Source organism: Tenrec ecaudatus, chromosome 8, assembly GCF_050624435.1.
Source record: "Tenrec ecaudatus isolate mTenEca1 chromosome 8, mTenEca1.hap1, whole genome shotgun sequence".
Lineage (NCBI taxonomy): Eukaryota > Metazoa > Chordata > Mammalia > Afrosoricida > Tenrecidae > Tenrec > Tenrec ecaudatus.
The window spans coordinates 212,005-239,239 of NC_134537.1; the positions used below are offsets into that span (position 1 = coordinate 212,005).

At 40.0% G+C, this 27,235-nt stretch overlaps 2 pseudogenes; both read right to left on the reverse strand.

The window, feature by feature from the left end:
- Positions 1 to 407: 407 nt before the first annotated feature.
- LOC142454619 (heterogeneous nuclear ribonucleoprotein D-like) lies at positions 408 to 15,060 on the reverse strand (annotated as a pseudogene).
- A 7-nt stretch (positions 15,061 to 15,067) lies between these two features.
- Positions 15,068 to 20,945, reverse strand: LOC142454620 (transcription initiation factor TFIID subunit 9-like; annotated as a pseudogene).
- Positions 20,946 to 27,235: the final 6,290 nt, after the last annotated feature.

A 27,235-nucleotide genomic window follows, 5' to 3' on the forward strand; every position in this document is an offset into this window, starting at 1 on the left:
TATCTTATTAGTGATACTTCCTGATTAGTTTTCTTAACTATTGATTCCATATTGTTGCTCTTGACGCATAACGACCCCACATGCAACAGAACATGGTATTGCCCGATTCTGAGCCATCTTCCTGTCCCTGCTTTGTTGAGTTCATTGTTGCAGACACTGTGTTAATTCACCTGTCTGAGGGCTTTTCTTTTTCTCCTACTCTCTACTATGTCTAGCATGTTGTCCTTTTCCTTGGATTGATAATATTTCCAGAGTTTGTGAGATGAGCTCCTATCATCCTCCATTCCTGCTTCTGAGTTTTATGACTGTATTTCTTTCAGGCCAGATTTGTTTGATTTAGTACAGTATATACTCACATATAAGCCAAGTTTTTCAGCACACTTTTTTTCACATAAGGAAGCATTTGAGGTTTAACATGAAATCATACAAATAAAAATTGTATAAACACAAATCCACATTGAGTCAAAACACAGATAGCAAAGGACAAAGTAAAAACAAAGAAAACTTATTGGCAGCTATATACAGGTGGACACCATTGTGTCTTGTTACACTAAAAAGTCTTTTACAAAATAGTCATCTTAGATCAACAGAAGGCCAATCTTCAACGTTGTCCTGCAAGATGGGTTGCTTTAGCATCTCCTCCTGTTTTCTCCAGTGTCCTCCTCTAGTATGGCTGGTAATTGTTTTGGTGATTGCTTCCCCCTCGAGATGCCTTGCTGTACGTGCTCTGTCGGCCACTGTAGTCTGCAGATCCCTGTCCATGTCCAAAGTTTCCATGGTTATACCCAGTGTAATCATCTCCGCCATAGCCACTATAGTTTTGATCACCACCATAGGCACTATTGTAATTTCCATATCCTTGATCATAATAGTTATTAAACCCTTGGTTCCAGTTTTGGCCCTGACCTCGTCCACGACCCCTAGTACCACCTCGACCACCAGCTGCAGCACCCCTTCCTCCTTTCTGCTGCTGTTGCTGCTGCCTATACACCTCTTTGGGCTGTGCAACTTTGATTTCACACTTCCCAGAACCAATTTGGTGGTATCTGCTTTCTAACAGCTTCTTTACTGGCTCTTCATCTGTGTATGTGATAAAGCAAAATCCTCTTCTCTCATTTGTTTTTGTATCCATGGGAACCTCAATATTTTCAATCTCTCCAAAGACTCCAAAATATTCTTTAATCTGTTCTTCTGAAGTATCTGGGCTCAATCCACCCACAAAAACCTTTTGGGGGTTCCTTCCCCTTTAAAGCTTTGGCCCTTTTGGGGTCTATCAATTTGCCATCCAGTTTGTGTTCTTTCAGTTCCAAAACCTTATCAACACTAGCAGCATCTTTAAAAAGCACAAATCCTCTTGAGCGGCCAGTGACTGGATCTGTCTTAATTGTGCAGTCAACAACCTCTCCAAATCGAGACAGATATTCAGTCAGATCTTTCTTGCTTGTATCCCAGCTCAAGTCTCCGATAAACATTTTACCGTCATCCTGCTGGCTCTTGCTCGCGTTTATCTTGGAACCCTCTGCGAATTCCTCCATGTTGCTTTACTCATTCATGTCCTCCATGGCGGCGGAGCTGTCGGCAGCGGGGTGCTGGCGCGCAGACCGAGTCGAGGCGGTAGCGGCGGCGGAGCGTTGTATTTCAGCACATTTTTAATATTGTTTTCGCTGTAAAATTAGGTGCCTTGGCTGATATTCAGGTCGGCTTATACTCGAGTATATATGGTATCTTGTTGTTAGGTGGTTTTTTTTAGTGGGTTCCAACCCATAGCAACGTATACACAACAGAGGGAAAAACTGCCTGGTCCTGTGCCATCCTCCAAGTTGTTCATACACTTAAGCCCATCGGTGCTGGCACTGTGTCATTCAATTTATTGAGGATCTTCTTTTTCACTGCCTTCTACTTTATCAAGTATTGATGTCTTTCTCCAGAGAGTGGTCTCTCCTGACAATATGCCCAAAGTATGTAAGACAGAATCTCACCATCCCTGCCTATAAGGAGTACTCTGGCCCTACTTCTTCCAAGACTGATTTAGTATATTCACCTATAAAGTAATACTCACCTTATAGAGTTGTTTGAAGAATTAAATTAATACATACATTCTGGTTAGGCTGGGTTGACTAAAGAAACAAATCCAGAGATGGTCATATATGTGTAAGAGATGAATCATTCTATACCTTAATCTAAGGGCAAGAATGGTACATACACACACAATATTTTAGAGAGGAAATAATTTAAAGAGGTAATTAATGGGTTGACGGAATCATAAAAGTATTTAAAGAGAGAAATACGTTAGAGAAGAGAGTAATTACATTTTTAAAAAGTTCATTATCTAATCCTAGATGGCAGGACCTAAGGTTTCCAGAAACCACACAGACAGTGTTGGAATCCCAAATATAGGAGTCACATTTTACCCCGAAGACATGAGTAATCATTGAAATGTTTTTAGTCAACGAATGCCCACCAAGAGTACTTCCTTAAGGATTACGTCTCAATCTCCTTACTTCCCAAGACCAATAGCTAAATATGTCATGGACAACTACACTTCGCCACACTCTTGCTCTGAGCTGTCCCGAAGTTAGTTCCAAGGCATGGCAGCGCTGTTGTTACCGACCCAGGTCTCTCTCCACGCATCGGAGAAGCAAAGACAGACTGGAGGACAGTGGAAGAGGACTGCTTTCCTTTGTTTGATCAAGCAAGGAAGAAGGTGGGATCAGAACCACCAAAGCAAGCTCCTGGGGATTATGAGGATGGGACAATTTTCACAGGGATGGTCATGAATATGTATTAGCTTAGAGTTCATTATTAACCTCTCAAATTCAAATGTTTTCCAAGCCATGTAGTGACATCTTTCTGCTAACATTTGGTTCCTTGTCCAAAGTACTTTTGTTCAGGGTGTCCTGGAGGGAGTGACTGTCATTCTGCTTATGTTTTGGGATCTGGTCCAATACTCACTTGCTGTGACGGCATACTTTCCAGGAAGGAAAGGACAAAAAAGAGATAGGATACAAAGAAGGAAACAAAAATCTCATTGCCGTCCAGCCAGTTCTGACAGGGTAGATGTGGTTTTCTGAGACTATCAATCTTTAGGGGAGCAGAAAGCTCATTTTTCTCCCACAAAGTAGCTGGTCCTTTCAAACTGCTGACTTTGTTTTTAGAAGTGCAAGGCAACATCCACTGCACCATCGGGACTCCCATCAGGAAGGAAAGCAGAGGTTAATTATGGGAAATATATGATGTATATATATTCCAACATCCTGTGACAATATCTCATATATTAAGCTCCTTGGGCAAGCTGTAGAATTTACAAGGTTGCATGACACTAGGCAGGTTGGGACTGAACTCAGTCAGTACGCCAGAACAAAACACTGCCTGATACTGTAGTCTCCTCACTAATCATTTCTAAGTGTAAACCCATTGTTGCAGCCACTGTGTCAGTCAGTCTCATTCATGGATTTCCTCTGTTTTGCGGACCCTCTTCTTTCCTAAGCATGATATCCTTCGCTAGAAACTGGTTCTCCCTAATATCATGCCCAGAATACAAGAGACGAAGTTTAGTCCTCTAAAGAGTATGATGGCTGTACTTCTTTCTGTACTGAGATTTTTGTTCTTCTGGTCGTCCATGTGATACTCGATGTTTTTTGCCAGTGCCACACTTGAAAAACATCAGTGCTTTAGCTCTTAATCCTTGATACACGTGTATGCATTTCATCCTCCTCTGGGCTCCAGATGTAAGCATCCATCTCACTGAAAGTATGGTAACCCAGGAGTGGGCCAGGAACGAACTCTTGAGGCAGACGAATCTATAGGGGAAAAAAATAAACATGGGGATTTGTTGGAATAATTGAAAGGAAAAGATCCCATTTTGACAAGTGTTCTACCTGTGAAGATTCAAGTCTGGGGATACTTAAAGTTACCAGCAGAACCTCACTGCAAATTAAAACACAGAACTGGGAGACAGAAAGCAGATAGCACATATTGAGGACCTTGGTATTGCTGAGCTGTGTCTTCACACACAATTCTCCTGAGATGTTAAATTATGTCAACTTATTAATATTAGATTGGGTTTTGGGACAGTGATAAGATCAATTTCCAACTCTTCTAATCAGAGGAGGTTTTACTAATTCATAATATAATCAATATACGGGGTCATAATTTTTAAAAAAACATTTTATTGGGGGCTCGTACAATTCCTATCACAATCCATACATACATCCATTGTGTCAAGCACATTTGTTGCCATCATCATTCTCAAAACATTTGCTTTTACTTGAGCCCTTAATATCAGTTCCACATTTCCCCCCTTTCTCCCTATACCTCCCTCCCTCATGAACTCTTCATGTAGGTTTTTTGCACACAATAGATATCTATGAAATATGTAATTCAGAGCATGAAAGTAGTGAAGTGTCTTCCAAGTAACTGATAAAACCTGTGAAAATAGTGTTTTAAGTAAAATAAATTTGCTCTCAAGTTTACAAGATGCAACTACAGAAAACTTTCAAGGTTAAATTTAAATCATAACACTAATCGGGAAATCAAATGAGTTAAATGCACCCTTTAAAGAAGAAGTAAAGACACAGACACAAGTATTAATGAACACAAGTATATTCTGAAGTATTACAAGTATTACTTTGAGTCAAAATAGTTTATGTTGTTTAAACCTCTGGTTTAATTTAGTTAAGGGGAAATGGACAAGAATACCACAATCCTTGGGTTAAAAAAAGTCAAATGTGTTTGTTCACTGGACAAACCATTCAAAAGGTGAGTCAACAAGACTTACAGGACATTAACTCTATAAGGACCCTGTTCTTCAGTTACGTATGCTATCCTTGTTAGGTGCCAGTAAGTCAGCTCTGACTCACAGAATGAAACACTTTTAGCTCCCTAAAACAGAATGAAACACACTTCCCACTTCATGTACCATTTTCACTGTGCCACTATTGCCAATCCTCCTGGAGAGCCTTCCTCTTTTTCAGCGACCCTCCACTTCCCAAACATGGTGTCCTTTTCCAGTGATTGATTGGTCTTTCCTGATAATATGTCCGAAGTTCATGAGATCTTGTCTTGCCATCTTCACTTCTTAGGAGCACTCTGGTTGTACTTTCTCAAGATAGATTAGTTTACTTACCTGTCAGTCCACACACTTTCATTATTCTTTGCCAACACTATAATTCAAATGCATTAATTCTTCTTCATTCTTCCTTATTCATTGTGCAGCTTTTAAATGCATAGGGACAGTTTACGCCTCAAAGTGACATCCTTGTTCTATGATATCTTAAATGACTCTTGTGCAGATTTTTTCCAGTGCAGTAACTAATTTAATTTCTCAACTGCTGCTTCTATAAGTGTTGCTTGTAGATCCAAGCAAAGTGAAATACTTGACAACATTTATCTCTTCTCCAGTTACGATGTTGTCTGTGGGTCCAGTTGTGAATATTTCAGCTTTCTGTACATTGAATTGTAATCTATACTGAGGGCTATGTATTTCTTTTTCATGAGCAAGTGCTTCCTTTTTTCCGAACGTAAATCTTGCCATCTGCATATCACAGATAGCTAATGAGTCTTCCCCCTTTCCTGGTGCCATGCTCTTCTTCGTAAGATCCAACTGCACAGATCACTCAGAATAGGGATTGAATAAATATGATGAAAAGATGCCACCCCGATATGCACTTCTCTGGACTGTAAACCAGGCTTATCTCCTCGTTCTTTTCAAATGTCTATGTACAGCTTGCACAAGAACACAATTAAGAGACATGAGATTCCCATTCATTGCAACTTTATTGATAGTTTGCTATGATCCACACAAATACCTTTGCCTAGTCAATAAAACATAAGTAATTATATTCTATGCATTCAGTCAAGATTCATCTGATGTCAGCAATACCATCCTTTGTTATATGTGGTTTTCTGAATCTGACTTGAATTTCTGCCAGCGCCCTGTCAATGGATCGCTACAAATGTTTGTGTGGTTTTTTTTTTCTAGGTAATTCTACAGTACCCAATTCCATCCCTTTCATAGAAACTTATGAAGGTTTTTCAAGAAGTGGACCTTAGGAACTTTTTCAAGTAAAGTTTCCTCTGATTGGTGCTTAACACAATTCTAACCCTATCCTATAGTGAAGACTTAAGACTGGCTAGGAGTTTAGCATATTCAACCTCAAATTTATGTTACAAAAACCTCCACTTCTGAGCATTTTACACTTCTGTTTCTCTCACTACACTTAACCACAATTCTTTTCTGATCAGGCAGGCACATATTGATGCATACTTGCAATGCCCAGACCTTCAAGTCTATTCCCACTCAGAGCGATGCTATTCAAGGGTTCTGAGACTGCATATGTTAACGTGAGTACTAAGTCATTCTTTTCAGGAATAGTGGCTGATAGGTTTGAACTGGCAACCTTGTGTTGAGCAGCCCAACACTTGATATTTACAGTATATACTGCATATATATTATATACTGAGTATATTAGCTTTCCAGATTCATGATAAAATGAAAGGGGAAAAATTTTACCATAAGGCAATATTTCTGATACCAGACTGAAAGATCAAAATATTGGGTGAAAGGCCAAAGATAGGATAATATTTTTCTAGATTGAATGCCTTTACTATTACAGGATCTGAGAATGATCTAATCAAATACTTTCTTGGCTAGTTCTTCAATTAAATCATCTTACATGTTCATGGGGGGAGATCACAAACCCTTTATAGAGATTACGAGTCCTCATGGGGCACATACAGTAAGTCTCAAATGCACACTGGAATGATGACTGTTCACTTGCAACCAGGGTGCCTGACAAGAAAGATCCGACAGCTGGTACAGATGCGAAAAGGAAGGAGACTTCTATTCCATACATATGAGGTCACCATACATTGGAATCAATTGGATGATAGGTAATTGGCATAGTTTAAACATTTTTTAATATAAAGCTTGTCAGCCCAACAAGATAAAAATTAACACCACATTTGGCTTTCTTTTTCTTCTCCCCCTTCCAATATCCTCACCATTTGTGCTTCATTTCCCTTAGACCCCCCAGCTCTGATTTTAGCACATGTGCTGCCGAAGCAAACACAGTCCCTATCTCGTGATCACAATTAAACTGTGAAGCTATGGATTTTGTCCTGCTGTGAAGATAAAACAGAAGGATTGGGAAGCTATTTCTCAAGATTCTGTAAATGTCTGTCAGATGACCTGACAGATGATTGCCCCATCTTCCCAAACATTTGGGCCTGTCCGAAGTAGGCAGCCCCGTTTTGACTAAGCTGAAGCAGGTCCCGGTCCTGCACGTGCTTCCCTGCACATCCCAAAGGTCAGCAGCAGACAACGCCAGATAAGATAACAGCCTGATAAGATAACCAGTGAAACCAGATGTTCTGGGTTCAAAGAAAGCCTCAAGGAGTCGAGGAGTGGACAAGCAATTCTCTGAGTTTCCAGACCCCATAGGCTAATTGCCCTACATTCCTTACCACCCCTTTAAAAAACCCTCGCCCCCAACTGCTGACTGTTGGCCTAGTCACAGAACCTCCTAAGGGCGATCCCCACCCCCACCCCTTAATAAAGCTATTTTGGTTTCTGCTCTCCCTTGTCCTGTCAGTTATGTCTGTCTTCCTCCCTGTACCTCAGTTTCCCCTTTACACCAAACAAAGGCACCTTGTATGTAATAATAAAGGAACATGTGAGGAGTCAGTCAGGTTTGTAAGGTTTTCTTTATTTGCGTTGTGTTTAATATTTGTTTTGCTTTGCATTTGCCAAATGAGGCAAGAATGAACGGGAACAAAATGGGGAAAGGAGTTCCCTAGTTCAAGACCATGGATTCTGTTAAGTCTTTGAGGTTAAAAACAGTTCCAATCAATGAAGTGAGTCACAAATTCCCTAACATCCCTCTGTGAGGAGTTTCTAAGCAGCAGAGAAGTAGTTTAGAGCGCAAGAATGCAGACAATCTTACCTGATCCACATGAGACCCTGTCTGATAACTGGGAAGCCATCAGCCCCATCTTGACAGAGGACCCAGTACAGATGCAACGGGGAAAATATAGACACAAGAGCGGGATATTATGGGTTGCCTCAAAACAAATGAATCCTGAGGAACTCAAATTGTTCTTAGTATTAGTTAATCAAAATGAAATCTATGACCACATTTCCCACAGGAAAAGTATGAAAATAATTTGAACAATAATAAGCAACTAGAATGTGGTGGGTAAGACCCATTTTGGTAACAACGAATATGTTAATATATATAATTTCTTTGTCTTTTATCAGAAACTGGCATCTGTTTGTTTAAATATAGTTATTGGTGGTGATAAATTATTTTGTATCATTGCGCATAGACAATTTTGGGTTGATTAAAAATGTTGACTGTCTTTCAACCATCAGATTATATATCTTCCTTAGGTGATTATATTTCAGACTTCAATTTGAATGTGAGCAAAAATGAAATGCTAATTCATAAATTCTTTGAGGTTTTTTTAAGTGACTTTCTCATGTCTTTCAATGTATTCATCTTCAAACTGAAGCTCATTTCCATATTTTAACCTTCGCATTTAAAGATGAGCTTCAAAAATATTGGACTTATGGAACAATTTACTTTAACTGTGAAACTTCTCGGGGGAAAACTAAAACTGAAAATAAAATGTAACTTTGAAATGGAAACGGAGTCCTACCCATTTGGCTCGCTCCTTCTCCCAAAGGCAGTTGTCATTCCAAAACTTCCCGTGTCTCAAATCCTGAAAGAGACATTAACAAGTATCAGTAAGATTTATGCACAAAGCAGGATAGAGCCACTGGGGAAGAGAACCTTGGGATGTCTTTATAGTTTTTAACTAGTAGGTTACCCCCACCCCACCCCACCCCACAAAACAACCACAACAAAATTTCATTGAAATCAATTCAAGTCTGACTCAGATCCCCAAGGGTGAGAGTAAAACTGCCTCAAAGGGAATTCACAGCTGTGACCCATACATCCCATGCCCTCTGAGCTTCAAGCTCTCCTTAACAGCCGAGCGCAGTTGAGGATGGCACCACCTGAGCTCTTTAACCCTCGGGCACTACCTGGTACCTGCCTTTCCTAGTTTCACTCTAGTTGATAGAACTACGGCTCAGGATATTCTGACTTGAACAGATAAAACTTGTCACTAGATTCCCTCTTTGATGCAAGCTGGACCTGCGGAGGGACTTCAAGCACATCAATGTAGAACTCAGCCTCCTTGGGAAGAAGAAGAAGAGGCTTCGAGTTGACAAATGGTGGGGAAATAGAAAGGAACTGGCTACAGTCCGCACTATCTGTGGTCACGCACAGAACATGATCAAGGGCGTGACACTGTGCTTCTGACACAAGATGCGGTCTGTGTGTGGCCACTTCCCCATCAATGTGGTTATTCAGGAGAAAAGGTCTCTTGTTGAAATCTGTAATTTCTTGGGTGAAAAATACACCCAGAGGGTTCGCATGAGGACAGGTGTTGCCTGTTCTGTTTCTCAAGGCCAGAAAGATGAGTTAATTCTTGAAGGAAACGACATTGCGCTTGTATCAAATTCAGCTGCTTTAATTATGTTTCTGAGAAAGAACAGTTCAGCAGGCTGATGAATAAACTCTAAGAGGTGTCCAGCAACAGTTAGCCGATTCCTTTAGACTTGTCCGTGATGCTTTGATCCAATCCAATACAATTTATGTAATGAATTTGAGTCTTTATTTTAAAAAAAGAATGTTTGAAACCTGATTGTGATAGCAAATGTACCATTCTGCTGGACATGATTGAACTATGGAATGATTTGATGTCTGCATTAATTCCAATTAATAATAAAATAAAACAAAATTTCAAAATAAAAGATATTTTACCCTGAATTGATTTATTATTTTAATGTACAGTGAAATGATTGGAGTAAAAACCATTATTATTTTAAATTACATCACTCCAGAACTTCATTGAGGAAATCAGGGATTACCAGAGTCCTGGGCTGCAGAAGGAAAGAGGCAAAGAAGGTACCTTCATTCTCTATGCCTGGAATTTCTGTTGTTGGCCCAAAGGCTCTCCTGAGAGTCAGGTGGGTGCTTGTTAACCCAGCTCACTTCATTGCCTGTGTTGATGTTGTTTTCTTCTTTATTTACTATTCTTTCATCTCTTGTTCCATCTTATACATGTTTCTAATTTGACATTATCCTATTGTTAATACCACTTATTATATTTTTCAGGTCTAGAAATTCAATACTTCAACATATTTCTCAGCCATCTCCTAAACTTCTCAGTCTGGTCATGTGTTTTTCAGGCATGCGTAGGTATTCATTTTTATTTTAACACCATTGTCAGGTTGGAACATTATCTAGATTTCCCATGTGCTTGTTTTTATTTTGTTATGGCTCTTATTTTTCAAATATTATAAGCAAAAATTGTAGAGAGAGTTGAGGTTTAGGATATTGGCTGATTATTTTTTTAAAACATTTTATTAGGGGCTCATACAACTCTTATCAAAATCCATACGTATACATACATCAATTGTATAAAGCACCTCTATACATTCTTTGCCCTAATCATTTTCTTTTCTTTTTAACAATTTATTGGGGCTCATACAATTCTTATCACAGTTCATGCATATACATACATCAATTGTATAAAGCACATCCATACATTCCCTGCCCCAATCATTCTCAAAGCATTTGCTCTCCACTTAAGCCCTTTGCATCAGGTCCTCTTTTTTTTTTCCCTCCCTCCCCGCTCCCCCTGGATGAATATTTTTAAAGAGATAAAATCCATTATTGGGACAAAGGAAGAAAATACACACTACAAGCTACAAGCATGATAAATACAATTTAGGAGCATCAGAGTGATACTAGTGAACACTATTGTCAGAGAAAATCTTGAAATTAAATAGAATAGGAAATAAAACATAACTTTTTTTTAACTTTACATGAACCTAATGATATAATTTACTATGCAGAAAGTATTTATAGAGCTGAAATAGGAGAATTTAAAGTATTGTTCTCATTTACTGATAAACCCAGCAGAGATGAAAGTCAATACAGGTATTGAAGATTTAAGTAGCATGATGAAAACAACTAGATCTAATTATTATCATATCAGAACAATTAATTGAAGTAGGTACAGTTATGTATATCACGCTTACCTATATGCAAAGGAGCCCAGGAAGTTTGTGTTGAGGTTGAGCACCTCTGCTTTCTTTTACTTCCTCCCCCCAATACCTTCACAAACGTGTGCTGTCTCTGTCACATGTCCCAGCTCGGAGTGTTCTAGAACAATAAAAAGTTGCAGCATGAAACCTAAAGTTATCAGGTGCAAAAGTTATAGTTCTATTATGAAGAGGGAAAAATTCCCAGAAACTCAATAAAGAAAGTAATCTGCCCAGATCACACAGCCTGAAAGCATTAAGCTGGGATGTACTATCTAGAAGCCCAATTATATGCACTATTTGCTTTTGATCAGTAAGTGCTCCTCTCTTTATACAAGCAAGCTTGTGTCATTTACATATTGTAGGTTGTTAATAAGCCCCACTTTGATCCTGATGTCACATTCTTCGTCATAAAATCCACATCCTCTGACTTGCTCAGCACATATTGAATAAGTATGGTGAACTGATGCTACTCTAGTGACTTCCTGATTTTAATCCATTCAGTATCCCTGATTCTGCTCAAATGATTGCCTCTTGGTCTATGTACAGGTTCTGTTAGGTAGCAGAACAGGAACCAGGGTGTCTACTGCGCATGCTCCAAATTCAGGTCTCACAGAATCAGGTGAGTGTACATGGCCCAAACTAATCCAGGTGGGCTTAATTCAGTTAATTAAGTACCATCAACCAGTACCTTAGAGCATGCCTCCCAGCTGAAGGCCCTAAAGGCCGGAACCTCAAGACCACCAGTCTCTTTCCCTTCTGCTACTTCTGAGCTTTCTGCTCCGCCAGCCAGCCAGCCAGCCAGCCGGCCGGCCAGCCGGCCACAGGTATCTCTCTCTCTCCTTCCCTTTCTCCTCTTTCCCTCTCTCTCCCTCTTACCCTTTCCCTCCCTCTTTCTCCTGCCTCCCTCTTCTCTTTCTCCTCTCTCCCCGCTCTCTCTCCCTTTCTCCCTCCTCCCTCTTCTCTCCTCTCTCTCTTCCGCTTTCTCCCTCCTCTTTCTTCTCTCTCTCCTCTCTCTCCCTCTTTCTCCCTCCTCTCTCCCCTCTCTCTTCTTCTTTCCCTTTCCCCCCCTCTTTCTCCCTCCTCTTTCTCCTCTCTCCCTCTTCCCCCCTCTCCTCCCTCTCCCTCCCTCTCTTTCCCTCCCTCTCTTTCTCCCTCCCCCCACTCTCTCCCTTCTCTCTCTCTCTCTCTCTCTCTCCCCCCACCCCCACCACTTGTGGTTTGCAATCCCAGGAGGTTGCCCTTGATCTGTGACTGTAAAACCTGAAACTTCTGTCTTTTATAAAACCCACTTGGATCACAAACCAGGCTTTAGCGAGAATTCTTTCTCGTGCCAAGGTATTTCCCACCTGAGAAACCTTAATTGTGTTCCATATGTGCATACTTAAGTGTTCTACAATCCCCATTTTCATGATATTGTCCACTGCTTATTATGTTCTGCTCAGTTAAATGTCTTTGCATAGTCCAAAAATTATAAAATATCTTGCTGATATTTTTTCTTTCAGGAACGATGTATCTGTCAGCAATGATAGTCCTCATTGCACATCCTCTTCTGAATGCAGCTTAATTTTCTAGAAGCTCTCCGTAGAGGTAAGGTTGCAGCTATTTTAAAATTATTTTCAGCAAAAATGTAGTTGTATGTGATATTAATATTATTTAATAATTTCCCCATTCTGTTTGGTTATCTATTTTGAAGTGGACGCAGATGAGTTTCTGGAGTATTGTTTGTTGCCTAGGCCTTCCATGTGGCTCAGACTACTTCCTTCGGTTCCATTGGCTCGTGAGTGTGTAAGCTCTTGAAAGAGCTGAGTGTCGACCAGCTCTTTTCGGTTCAGCGACTGTGTATTCCTTTCAGCTTATGGTGCTTCAGACGTAGTTCAATGCTTTCTCCCATAGGATCCTTCAACATTGAACCTGAGACTTGGATTTTTTCAGTTATTTCAGCTTAAAATACGCTGAGTGTGCTCTTCTCTTTCAGTTCTCTAACTCCAGGACTTTAAGCATCCCATTATAATCTAGTACATTCTCTTCTACATCCCATTATAATCTAGAACATTCTCTCCTCAAGCTGCAGTCACAATTTTTCTGGCTTTGTAAATTTAATACTTTCTTCCATTCACCTTGGCTACTCTGTATTTATGAAAAAGATTCAAGCTGCCTTCTGACATCCACGGTGGAGGGTTTAAAGCTGAATGAATTAAGTCCGTCACAAAAAGATAAATGTTGTATGAGACCACTATTACAAAGTCAAGAAAGTTTTCATACAAAAAGTAGAATTCTTTGATGGTGACCAAGAAAGGGAAATAAAGTGGGAGTAAAGCACTCGCTGGTGGACAGTCACATATTAACTTGGGTGAAGGAGAAAGCAAAATATAAGAGGAGGTAGATTGGTAAAAATGTTGAAGACAAAAAATGACCCTGGGAGAAGGGCAAACATTAAAGGCAAAATAAATACTATTAGATACACAATCCTACAAGAAGAAGAATAGCAATGATCTACAAATGGATACATAGACTCACAAGTTCAACTGGTATGGTAAGGAGACCTACCTATTAATATATTCATATAGGTTTGACAGAAACTGTTTCTATATGTGCATTTACCTATATTTCACACATATCCATAAATAAAGTAGAGCATATAGGAGGCAAACTTATGAAAACTTATTTGCCATGTCCAAACACAAGGGAATGAGCAGTTGGACTTATGGGTTCAGGACACATCAAGGTCAATTATCCCAACATATTCAGCAAATATTCTAGACCCTACTTTGGTAACTAGTGATTGGAGTCATAAAGAAGCTTGTGATCATAAGGTGTTGACAGGATCAGGTAACAGGCATCAGAAGACCCAAAACAAACAAATTAAAAAACCATATAGTTGAGAACAAAGGGGGTAACAGCAGAGACCCAAAATCCATCTGTAGACAATGGGACATCCTCTCACAGAAGAGTCACCGGAAGGGATGAGTCAACCAGGGTGAAGTATAGCACAGATGAAACACACACTATTTCTCTGGTTCATTGAGGCTTCCTCACAACCTCCCCATCCCCTGCACACACTATCATGACCCCAATCCTGCCTTTCACTGTGAGTTAGGCCAGAGCATGTACACAGATACAGATAAGAGCTCAGGACACACAGAATCCAGGTCAGCTAAACCTCTTAGGAACAGAAATGGGAGTAGTGATACCAGGATTGTAGGGAGAAGGTGGGGAGAGGAGGGGAGAAGAAACTGCAGGTGAAGGGAAACAGTGGTCGGTGTAAGATATGAAAATAATAATTTATAATTTATCAAGGGATCAGGAGAGTGGAAGGTGGGGAGGGAGGGGAATAAGAGTAGCTAATACCAAGGGTTCAAATAAAATGTAAATGTTTAGAAAATAATGATGTATGGATTGTTATAAGAGCCCTCAATAAAAGGATCTTTAGAAAAAGCCATCCACAGTGCAACTCTTGTTCATTCCTCAAGTGGAGAAAATGCATTCACTACCATCAGGTTAAGTCCAACTCAGCCACCCTGTAGGCCACACACTGGTTTCTGAGACTGACTCTTCCTGGAAGTAGAGAGCCTTGTCTTTCTCCTGTGGAATGGTGGTCTCGAGTTGCTGACCCTGCAGTTAGCCACCTCATTGCCACCACTCCAACACCAAGCCAGAACCTTTCCCCCCAGAAACAAACCCACTGACATTTAGTAGATTCTAACTCGAACCCGAGATAGGGTTTCTGAGGCTTTGAATATTTTTTTTTATGAATACTAACTTTATTTTTTACACTTAAAATGAACTAATTTTGTTTTAAAACTGCAACATCTCAATTGAAGAGTATAACACATTTACTTATTAAATGCTAATTAAGTTTCCTACGGCACATGTGAAAATACCCAGCATGCATGTTTCAGTACAGTGGATTTGAGACCAAGAATAGCTGCTACAGGCACCATGGCTAGATCACAAATGACCGCAGTCATTGCCGCCCACACTGTCATCCGCATCCTCCTTGTCATGCTTTCTTTGCAATGCATCCGATGACTGCCTCACTGGCAGGGTTTTATGATGAAACCGCATAAGAATACTTTTGTAGCTAATTAACGATAGATTAATCTGAACATTCTGAACCACTAATATTGCTGGAACTGATGCTTTTACAGTGGGGAACTGGGAAGTGGGCATCTGTGCTGTAAACCTTTGTCCTGTAAGGGACATTGTAGTTCCTACTTTAGTTGAAATAGACAGAGTTTAAGGGGTTGGAGTGTCTAGTATGGGAGGACTAGGTTTACTAGTAACAGGAACCAAAACTTAACCTCAGAACTACGATTTTTCTGTAAGGACTTAAGTCAGTTGTTTGGAATGGTTAAGCAATCCCTATGTGGTAACAATCTAGACCTGAATATGGCTTGATCAATGGCAAAGTGGTCTTATTTCATTACCTTGCTCTATCTAGTTAAAAAATTTCTTGGGGGAGGAGAACAGATGTTTGAGTATAATGTCCTCACCACAATGGTCTGAGTTTCCTCTAATTTTTTATGGGAGCATAAAGCCTCATCCTTCTTACATGAAGCAGCTGGTAGATTTGAACCATTTAGCTTAAGTGTGAAAAAAAATAGCAGATAGAAACTATTCATTCAATTGACAAATGGGCCACATTAATTTCTCCAAAACTCTGAGACTAAAACTGGAGGTGCCTGGTCACCCCATCTAACCACTCTGAATGGGATCCTATTACAGGATCATGGATGAAGTGGAAGAAAAATGTGGAAAAAACTAAGATTCAGAGAAAAAAAAAAACGGCTTACCAATTGTATAAAGACAGATGGACCCTAAAGGCTGTGTCCCTTAGTCATCCTCCTTAGTCATGGCCTACTTTTAAGCCAAGCAAGACAGGTCTGTGAGGGGCAGAGTAACCCTAGTGAAGTGTGCACACCTTAGAACAATCAACCAGGAAGGAATGCATTCACCAGGAACAAAACTCAGAAGGACTAGGAAAGAGGGTAGAATGCAAATAGAAAGCCGAGAAAATGAGATAAATGATGTTATCAATTAGAAGAAACACAGTTGTTAAATGGAATATTGATTTGCTAAGTAAACGTTCACCCAGTTCAAAATAAAAAAGTGTTTGTTTAAAATAGAAAAAAACACTTTTATAAATAAAGTATAAACAAAAGCCAAAATTGACATTCTGTGAAATTGTTTATTTGAGGAAACAATGGATTTCTCAAGAAGTGAGATGCTGGAGGTCCTTGGTAGTGCTGCTATCGTACTGTCTTTTGTTTTCTAGAGCTGAGCAGCTGCTGTCTGGGGATGACAGCTCTGTGCCTGAGTGACCCTCATTTCTGTAAACTACTTTCCACAGCGTTCTCATGTCAAGAACAAGCACCCAGCAAGATGGCCACAATGGTCTTGCATAAGCATTATGATAAAACCTCAATGGGAAGTCTAATTGTGAAATGCTAAATTCCCTTTACTTATGGTAACTTTCAAACTGTCTTTTTAATTATTATTTGCTTTCTTAAAAATTTACATAAATCATTTTATTGGGGGCTCTTACAGCTCTTATAACAATCCATTTATCAATTGTGTCAAGCATATTTGTACATTTGTTGCCATCATAATTTCTAAAACATTTTCTTTCTATTTGAGCCCTTGGTATCAGCTCATGTTTTCTCCCCCTCCTCCACTACTCTCCCACCCTCGTGAACCCTTGATAATTTAGAAATTATTCTTATTTTCATATTTTACACCATCACTGTCTCCCTTCTCCCATGTTTCTATTGTTCATCTCCCTGGTGGATTGGAGTTGTACACTGATCATTGCAAGCAGTTCCCACTTTATCTTCCTTCCCACCCCCCCACCCCCTCTCCTCATGGTACTGCTACTCTCATGATTGGCCCTGAGGGAGTTATCTGTGCTGGCTTCCATGTGTCGAGAGCTCTTACCATTTGTACCAGTGTACATGCTTCAGTCTAGCTGATTTGTAAGGTAGCACTGGGTCATGATAGTCAGAGGGAAGGAAGCATTAAAGAACTAGAGAAATGTTGTATGCTTCATCAGTGCAATACTGCATCCTGACTGGCTTGTCCCTTCCTTGTGGACCATTCTGTGAGGGATATCCAATTGTCTACAGATGGGTTTTGGGTCTCCATTCTGACACCCCTCGTTCGTGTCAAATGGTTGTTTGTTTTGGATCTTCTGATGCTTGATACCTGATCCCATCATACCTGTGCTTCTTCCATGTGGGGTTTGTTGCTTTCCCTGCTAGATGGCCACTTGTTTAACTTCAAGCCGTTAAGACCTCAGATGCTATATCTTGTAACAACCGGGCACCATCAGCTCTCTTTACCACATTAGCTTACACACCCAGTTTGTCTTCAGCTATCATGTTGGGAAGCTGAGCATCAGCTTCCAGGTTATTATGCCAGGTTATTAGAACAAAGTGTCATGCATTGTGGGAGGACTTGAGTAGAGGCCCACTGTCTGTCTGCTACCTTAATACTTAGCCTATAAATATGTGTACATAGACCTATATCCCTATCATTAGTAATATATTTACATATGTACATGCCTATGTTTATACCTCTATAAATGTCCTTTGCCTCCTAGTTCTTTCCTCTATTTCCTTTTACTTTCTTCCTGTCCCACTATCATGTTCCACCTTCATTTAGCTCTCTGTACTTCCTCTCTACTACATAGTACTTGATCGAGCCCCAATAGGGGTTCTGTGCCTTCCTCACCATTGATTTTAGATCTCATGTTGTTCCTTTGTTCCTTGGTTTGTTAGATCCTCTCTCCCTTTCCCCCACTTCCTCCTCTCCCCTGTCCCCCCAGAACCATCAGTCATTGTTTTCTCCTTGGGATTGTTTTTCCTGCTTACCGTATATAGATAGACATGGGGAAAAAAGAACCAATGACAACAACAACAAAATAGCATATGAATAGTTCCAGGTCTGTCTGCTGAAACTTAAGAATGTGTTTTGATCTGGTCTGATGCAGTGCCAAGCCCTGCCCTCCCGAGTCTGAAGTCTGTTGTCAGATCTCCTCAGGGACTGCAGACTGGGTACTTTCATAGTCATTCGTGTCTCTAACAGAGAGTGTTCAGTTCCTTCCGTGATTCATAAAACTCCCTTGAGGAAAGTAAACAGGGTAACAAAAGGTACAAGATCATGTCTATGAGAGATCTATTTGTCGTCAAATACTGCCAAATTTTACACAGTTCATAGTCTTTCATCATTCGCTCTCTGATTTAACTGCCACCCCAATAGATTGTCATGACTTTGTAATTTGACTGCTATAGCATTCTCACCCTTCTCCCTGCCTCTCTTCTTAACTTGGGCCAGTCTATGCTGCATTATTTTCAATTAAACTGATCTCCCCCAAACATTATTTTAATTGAATAAACCTTGCTCCTATAGGAGCCCTAGTTGTATAGTGGTTTCAAGTTGGGCTGCAATCCTCATGGTCTACAGTTCAAAGCCCCTAGTAGCTCCGTGGGAGAAGCCCACAGGGCAAATCAGCAATTACTTGATAACAATGAGTTTCGTTGTTGTTTTTTGGCCTTACAATCCATATTTCATATGAATTACAAAGCTTAACAGAGTGTTTTTAAAATTCTCCTACCACTTTATTTGGGTTTTTGTTTTTGGTTGTCTTTATTTTGAGCAGCAATCCAGTCTGAAGGAGGCAGTCGTTGATCTTCAGCAACAAGTACTCCATTCCCCTTTGCTTTGGCAAGCAGGTGGTGTCATCTGTATATCGCAGGTTTGGATAAGCCTTCCTCCAATGCTGATACCACATTCTTCTTCGTTTTCTCAGTATACAGATGGAATGAGTATGGTTAAAGGGTAGAACTTCATACATATCTTTCCTGATTTTAAACCATGTAGTTCTGTTCAAACGATTGCCTCTTGGTCCATGGACAAGTTTTGAATGAGCGTGCGGAAGTCTTCTGGAATTCTCATTCTTCTCAGTGTTGCACCTGGTTAGTTCTGGTTCACAAAGTCAAATGCCTTTGCATGGGCCATAAAACACACTCTCCTGGTATTCTGGCTTTCAGCTAAGACACATCTGATGTCAGCATTTTTTTTTTACTTTTCTTTTAAAAATCATTTTATTGGGACTCATACAGCTCTAATCACAATCCATACATACATCCATTGTGTCAAGCACATTTGTACATATGTTGCCATCATTTTCAAAACATTTTCTTTGTACTTGAGCCCTTGGTATCAACTTCTCATTTTTCCCCTCCCTCTCCCAACTCCCTCCCTCATGAACCCTTGATGATTTATAAATTGTTATTTTTTCATGTCTTACACTGACCGATGTCTCCCTTCACCTGTCCCTCCCCCTGAGAAGGGCTCATATGTAGAGCATTGTGATTGGTTCTCCCTTTCTCCCCCCACCTTCCACTTATCATTCTGATATCGCTCCTCTCATTATGAGTCGTGAGGGGTTTATCTGTCCTGGATTCCCTGTGTTTCCAGCTCTCATCTGCACCCATGTGCATGCTCTGGTCTAGCTGGAGTTGTAAGGTAGAATTGGGGTCATGATAGTGGTGGTGGGGTGGGGGAAAGCATTCAAGAACTAGAGGAAAGTAGCCTTTTTATCTGCTGTTTTGAACCCTCTTCTGAACCTTGCTTGAATTTCTGCCAGCTTTTTGTCCATCTACTGCTGCAATAATTTAAAAATCATTTTCAGCAAATATTTGTATGTGGTATTAATGATATTTTGATGATTTCCACACTTGGTTGGGAACCCTTTCTTTGAAATGGATACAGATATGGTTCTCTTCCAGTCGGGCTGCCAGATACCTGTCTTCCAATGTCTAGGCAGATGGCATAGACTAGTGAGGGTTTCTGGTGCTTTATCAGCACATCAAAACATTTTAATTAAAATTCTGTCAATTCCCAGAGCCTTTATTTTTCGCTCATACTTTCAGAGAAGCTTAGACTTCTTCCTTCAGTGTCATCTATTTTGGATTGTATATTAACTCGTGAAATTATTGAATATCAACGAGTTATTTTTGATAGAGGGAACTTCGCATTTCTTCCATCTTCTTTGAAACTTCTTTCATCATTTGTTCAATATTTTGCTGGAAGAATCTTTTCATTTTGCAACTTGAAGCTTGATACCCTCTGAACATGTTCTGCCTTTTTTATTTTCTAACTACAAATCTTTGTTTCCAACTCTCACGTTGCATTGGCCAGTGATTATCAATGTCTGTTGATTGCATCTTTGGTCAATTTCAGTTTGACTATGTTAGAATGTTCAGTTTCTTCATCACTAGCTTTCATGGCTGGTGCATTTACTTGAATAATAGTTTTATTAACTGGCTTGTATGAGTATAGAATATCCTTTTTGATGATGAATATTCTGCCATTCTTCTTGAATTTGTTATTTCTGGCATATAAACCATATGGTTATCTGATTTTTAATGGCCAATCCCAAGAATGCCAATCGCTATATGCTCCATTTCATTTTTGATGACTTCCAATTTCCCTGCATTTCTACTTAGTACATTTCATGTTCCCGTTATTAATAGATGTTTCCAGATGCTGCTTCTCACTCTGAGTTGTGCCCCATCAGCAAATGAAGGTCCAGCAGGCTTTCCTCCAACCACATCATTAGGGTCGACTTTAATGTGAGAAGGCAGTATTTCTTCTGTCCTATTTTGCGTGTCTCCAACTTGAGGAGCTCACCTTCTGGCGCTATCTCTGACAACATTGTGCTGCTGTTCTTATGGCTTTCAGTGGCTGCTTTTTCAGAAATGGGCAGCATATGCCTTCTTCGTAGTCTGTTTTTAGTGTAGACGATCCACTGAAAGGTGTTCATGTTGGGTAACTGCTGGTATTTGAAATACCCGTGACATATCACAACCAAATGCAAGTCACCTGTCCATATGACAAACTCACCGACAGTGGTGAAAATTAAGAGGTCAAGGGATAATCTTCATTATTTGACCAACGCATGACGTCATGTTAAATGGGAAAAAGCTAGAGGTTGCCAAGGATTTCACCTTGTTTGGACCCACCATCCATGCTGAGGGAAGCAGCAGGTGAGATATCAAAAGACGTGTGGCATCTAGAGAATCTGCTTCACAAGCCTTCTGACAGCTTTGACGAGTGAGGAGGCCCCTTTGAGGAGTCGGTGTGTCTCATCCAAGCCCTGTCGTCACCTCATACCCATGTGAGAATCGCACAGTGTGTATACATTTCTCACGACATCTTTCTAAAGAATCCATGCAGCTATTTCACACTCAATAGTCAACTTTTGTATATTTCATTATACATCCCTTGTTGCTGTCATTGTGTCCTATCAACGTGGATTGAATGACTGACATGAATGAAAAGATAAATTGGCATTTTAATTTACATCTTAAATTATCAGCAGTAAACAGATTGTTACCAAGCTAAGTGTTGCAACTTGAAACTCAGCTTGAGTTTTGACTTTCAATATTATTGAGACTTGAAATGAATGATTCACATTTTTAAGATAAATATCTGTTTTTATCTCATCATCATCATTTAACAATATATCATGTGCATAATTTCTTTAATTGTACACATAAATAAAAGGGATTAAAAATGAACAAGGTTGGGCAGTTATGTCAGACCAAATAATTTCAACAGTTAGACACATGTAATTACTCCTTTCATCCCCTTTACATATCCCCATTTCAACTCTAAAGACACAGAGAATTTGCTAAACAAAATTTGATCTTAATTTTCCCCTTTAAGTTAGATGTAAATCAACAAGGACCAGAGGAGCATTATCCAAATAACATAAAATGAAAAATTTAAACTTTCAAATTTACTTACTCACACATCCGTAACTTGAAATGTCAGGGCCTCCATTCTTGGAAGCTCCTTTTATGTATCCAGCTTTGCTGTGGAAGAACACATATATTCTTCTGCTATGGGAGGAAACATATATTGACAAAAATGGTTTTCAAGTGTAAGATATACCAAAGTAATAATAATTTATAAATTAGCAAGGGTTCTTGAGGGAAGGGGGCAGGGAGGGAGGGGAAAATGAGGAGCTGATACCAAGGGCTCAAGTAGAAAGAAAATGTTTTGAGTCAAATCAATGGCATGCTGTTCAGAATTCCTTTCTCAACATTACCTTCTTGAGCCAGACTGCTCAGCCTCTGTAGGACCATAACAGTCCTCACAGTTCACACTTGCTGATGTGGAGTAAAACAATTTTTCTTCATAGAAATGATGTTCCCCACAACATGCTCCTATTGACTTTAGCCAAGGCAGTGTTCAACACCCTTAAGAGAAGAGAGATCAGTGCTCACTAAAATATCAGGGATTAATGTTAACAACATTTTCCCAAGCTCAACAAAATACTTGACCTGAAGGAGAACTGGAATTTTTTACATTATAAATGTTTAATTCCATTTAATGAATGATAAATAATTATATATAATAGGCTATTTAAATTAAGTCAGAATACTTCTTCTTTTCTTTTTTTTTAGATTCACCAGCCAGGAAAAAAAAAATCGGTTTTAGGAAATAAGTACCATTCTAGTGTTTATATACAGGTTTCTTAAAGTAGAATGACAAGGGACACATTTCTTAGTAATACTTATAGTGGATTACATTTATTTCCTAGGGATCTTTGATGATAACCAAGAGAAAATATCCCTGATCTCTTGAGGCAAATAGAAATGTACTGGATGTTTTTAAAAGACTCGGATAATCAATGAGAACCTGGGGACTCAAGGCCACAGACCGAGGCTGGTTTGAGGGCTAGAGAACAGGAAGCGACTGATACACGCACAATAATTCATGTTTCTTGGACAGAATAAATGTTTGCTTCCTATGTCTTGATTCGAATATTGGAGAGGAAGCAAAAGACTTTACACGCCATGGCAAATCCCAAAGCCCTAGTTTTGTCCCTCATAAAGGGTACTGAAGACAAGGTCTACTCTTGGAATGGGGATGAGCAGGACAGTAATTGTCAAAAGACTAGATCCACGTGAGGCAGCCCAAACCAGGCCATGTCTACCTGAGCATCTGTTTCACTACCAGGTTTGTGCTCTAGAGTTAGCGAGAACAGGGCATGGCGGCAGCATCCAGTTTCTTCCCATTTTAGTTGGGAGGAGTATTCAACTCCCCACCAGCCAAGGCCATTTGCCATTAGCCTTGTTCTGAAACCCACGGCCCCTCCTCGGCACCCTTCCTCTCGGTTAGTTTCCATAGCCCATGGCAATGGCTATGCAGAATTCCCAGACAACACTTGTGATTATGGACGTTTATTAGGGAAGTTAACTCCAGAAGCTTGGTGCCATCAAGTCCGTTCTGACTCACACCGGCCTGGTAGGACAGGATAGAAACTGACCCTGTGACTCTCTGGCGCTGTAAATCTTTACAGGAATACAAAGTCTCATATTGATTAGGAGCTACTGACCTTGCACCCCACTGCACAGCTCACTCTGCTACCAGGGGTCCTATTTAGGGACGTTCACAAGCTGCCACTAGTCAGGATCCCCAAACAGTAAGGATGCAGTCTTTTGTCCACAGCAGTACCTCTCCTCAGCTAGGCCTCTGGCTGGTCCTCAGTCTTAGTCACGCGAAGTCCCCTTCTGTGGCTTGGGGAAGCCCTTTGCTCTGTCTCATGATCCACTGCTCTACCGCCTGGTCTCTGAGTAGCTCCTGTTCCTTGTCTTGTGGACTTGGCGTGGCATAGCCTCTGGTGCCTTTGCCCATTTCAGGAAGGTAGTTTACAAGTGCTCTCTCTCCTGGTGATTTCTCTCTTGATGGCCCCAGGAGTTCCTCTTTGCGCTGTCTCTCTTTAATACCCACAGGAATGGCAACACTGACGAACCCCCAAGTTAAAGTCTTCTACCCCTTATCCCACTCAATCACTTGGTGTGAGACAGAGATATGGATTAAAGAACCATACTGAAACAAATTCATTTCACTACAGCTATCAAAATAAAACCACAAAGAACTATGATCATTGAAATATGGAGTTGTTACTACTTTTCAACTTTTTTTGGTCTTTTGGCCTTGAATTCCCAGAACTGCCATTACAGTTAAAATAATTGCATGTTTCAATACCCCTACTCTCCCTGGGTTAAGTCTGTTAACCAGGCTGTTTCCTAAGTGATCTGTTCCAGTACTAGACTATACAGTGAATTATAACCATGTGGCATTGACGGGCTAGTAACAAGTTCTAATTCTTTAATTATAGAAAAATTTAAACATTATACTGTGTAGGAGAGAAATTTATGGATATTAAGTAGAATATGTAGCTTCATTCAAATAGACAGAATGTTTTGAAATGTATTTTAATACTAGTAGCTTTTCTATCCAAACTCAATAAAAACCATTTATAAGCATTGGGCTGAATTCTAATATTATCATTGATTCCACAAACAAATCCAGTCCAATTTAGCAATGGAAACCTTATGCAGAAAGGAAAATTTAAAAGAGGTCAGTCAGCTCTACTACAGTGACTGGAAAAATACTGAATGGAATAATCTGGTATTTCCCACCTGACACCAGGGCTTAGAAATAAACATACTGGCTTTAAACGAATGGGTCTCTGTATATTTGCTCAAAAAACTGGCAGATGTTCAATATAAACAAATAGCAGAAAGCATCCAATGGACATATTGTGCGATTTTAAATGTTCCCACAGACCACAGATATTTATAAATTCACACTCAAAGCAGATGGACCCAAACATTGTTCCACTTGTTTTACATTGAAGAGGTACTGTTTGAGTGTGCATTGCTAATTATTATTCATATGAATCTCATGCAAACACAATTACTTTTTAGCAGGATTAGTTTGCCTAGTAACTAAATATTAACAGGAGAAAAACAAATATATACCTTATGTTACTCACTTGTATTTGTAAACTACACATATATGTACATATATATATAGCTCCTTATTTTCTTAATGATATAGGATGTGAACTAGTGCATCCTTTTTCTTGTCCTCATACTGGCCTGTCACTTCAGATGATTGTAGTTTAGGTAAATCAGATGTAGGATTAGTTACAATAATTTTAATTCGTTTCTTTTCGAAAACACGCATGCAGATTATATAACTACTACAGGCTATAGAGATGAAATCTTTGTTTTTCTTATAAAATCAAGAAGATGATAGCTGAGTGATGTTGTTAGGTGCCATTGAGTCATTTTTGACTCATAGCAATTCTATGTACAAAGAGCAACACACTGCCCAGTCCTGTGCCGTCCTCATCATTGTTCTTATGTTTGAGCCAATCCATGTGTCCACTGTGTCAATCCATCTTGTCAAAGGCCTTCCTCTTTTCTGCTGCCTCTCTACTTCACCCAGCATGACGTCCTTCCTTCTTCAGGGCCTGGTCTGTTCTGACAAATCGCCCAAAGTACATGGGATAAAGCGTTACCATCTTTGCCTCTGAGGAGCATTCTGGTTGTACCTCTTCCAAGATAGCTTAGTTTTTTCTTTTGGCAGTCTCTGGTACTTTACATAATTCCCCCCAGTACTAGAATTCAAAGACATAGGCAGAGGGTCAGGGAAATAGAGGAAGAGTCTCAGTGGGATAGATTGACATGGTGTCTGCAACAAGCCTCTGGAGCATAGCAGTGTTTGTGGGTCTTCTCATCTGTGCAGGAGTCAACTGTCTACCGGAGCTCAGCCCAACCACAGGGGCACTCTGCATCGGCTTTGTCCCCTTTGCCAGTGCTGTCAACAGCCCGGCCTTCCCAACAGGAACCCAAAGGATATTCTATGCCATCACTCACTGTACACTCACATATAATGTATCTCAAAGATTGTCTAAATGTATCTTTCTGATACCTTTTGTTTTTCTCATCACCTCCATCTTACTATTTTATTACTAATTTATCTAGGCAAATCATTTATCATCCTGTTCCCTTCCCCTAACTAAAACCCTTAAACTCTACTCGGTAGTCAAGAAACCACATGACTTGCCATGGCTAGCTCACATGGGTTTCTACATGCTAATGGCTTGTTGTCTGGAGTGTCTCAACTCTAGGCAGTCCCTCCACTCACACCGAGTCACTGTCCTCTGAAAAGGAACATTCTTTTTTGCCACTGCTTTCTCTCGCTCTCTTGCTCTCTCCTTGACTACTGTAACTCGTGGCTCACACATAATGCTTATATTAGCTTCTATCCCATCATGCACTCGCCTGCCTTTTCTAACTATGGTTTTATTTCTTTTCCTTTCCTTTATTTTTAGCACCTGCCACAGCAAACTAGTAGTCATGTTTTTTTCATTGATGAAACCCTCCACTCAAATGGTCTCCTTGGACAAATTATTTAATTTCTCTCCACATCAGTTTGAAGGAGCCTGGGTAGCATAGTGGTTACACATTGAGCTGATAACCTCAAGGTTCCTAGTTCAAAACTAGCAGCTGCTCCATGGAAGAAAGATGGGGCTTTCTACTCCTGTATAGAAAGACTTACAGAAACTCAGGGGGACATTTCTGTCCTCCAAAATGTAATCAGAGCAACTGTGTATAATGTTCAGGACCATAGTATATTCCATAAGGAACCATTGTTAATTGACTATAACTCAAAGCAACACCTAAACTGTATAGGTTCACATCCTACAAAACCTGGTCGTATTGAAATCTATGGCATATCTGTTCACAAATGGAATAGGAAAACTCTTTCCTGCAGTGGTCGCCTCATGCTAGTTCTAGAAAAGGTTCCATTTGGGCCTTAAGCCACAACGACGTAGTGGAGGAAATTCCCATGCTAGGGCCTCATACAGAGTCCCATCACTGTGGCACTGTAACAAGCCCTCTGCTTTGTGTATTGTTTTCCGGCAGCACGTATGTTTCGTGATTGAAGATGTGCTTTCGGTAAATTTTACTGCATTTTTGTGTGTGTGTCCATCCTGCTACCAACAGCTCCCTATAGCAGCTATTTAATGGGTTTGTTTCCATGAGCCCTTCGAAATCCTCAGAGAAGCCCCTGAACATCCCCTGCTAGGATTTTCACAAAACAGTACTGACTCCGAGGCCAAGAATTGTACCCAAGCATTCACAGGTATGCACGTACATACACGAGAATTCAGTGCACTTTCTATGATCTTTTTTGAATTCTGTGTTCATCTGTCCAAGATATTTCTATTACTGCTTCTGATAC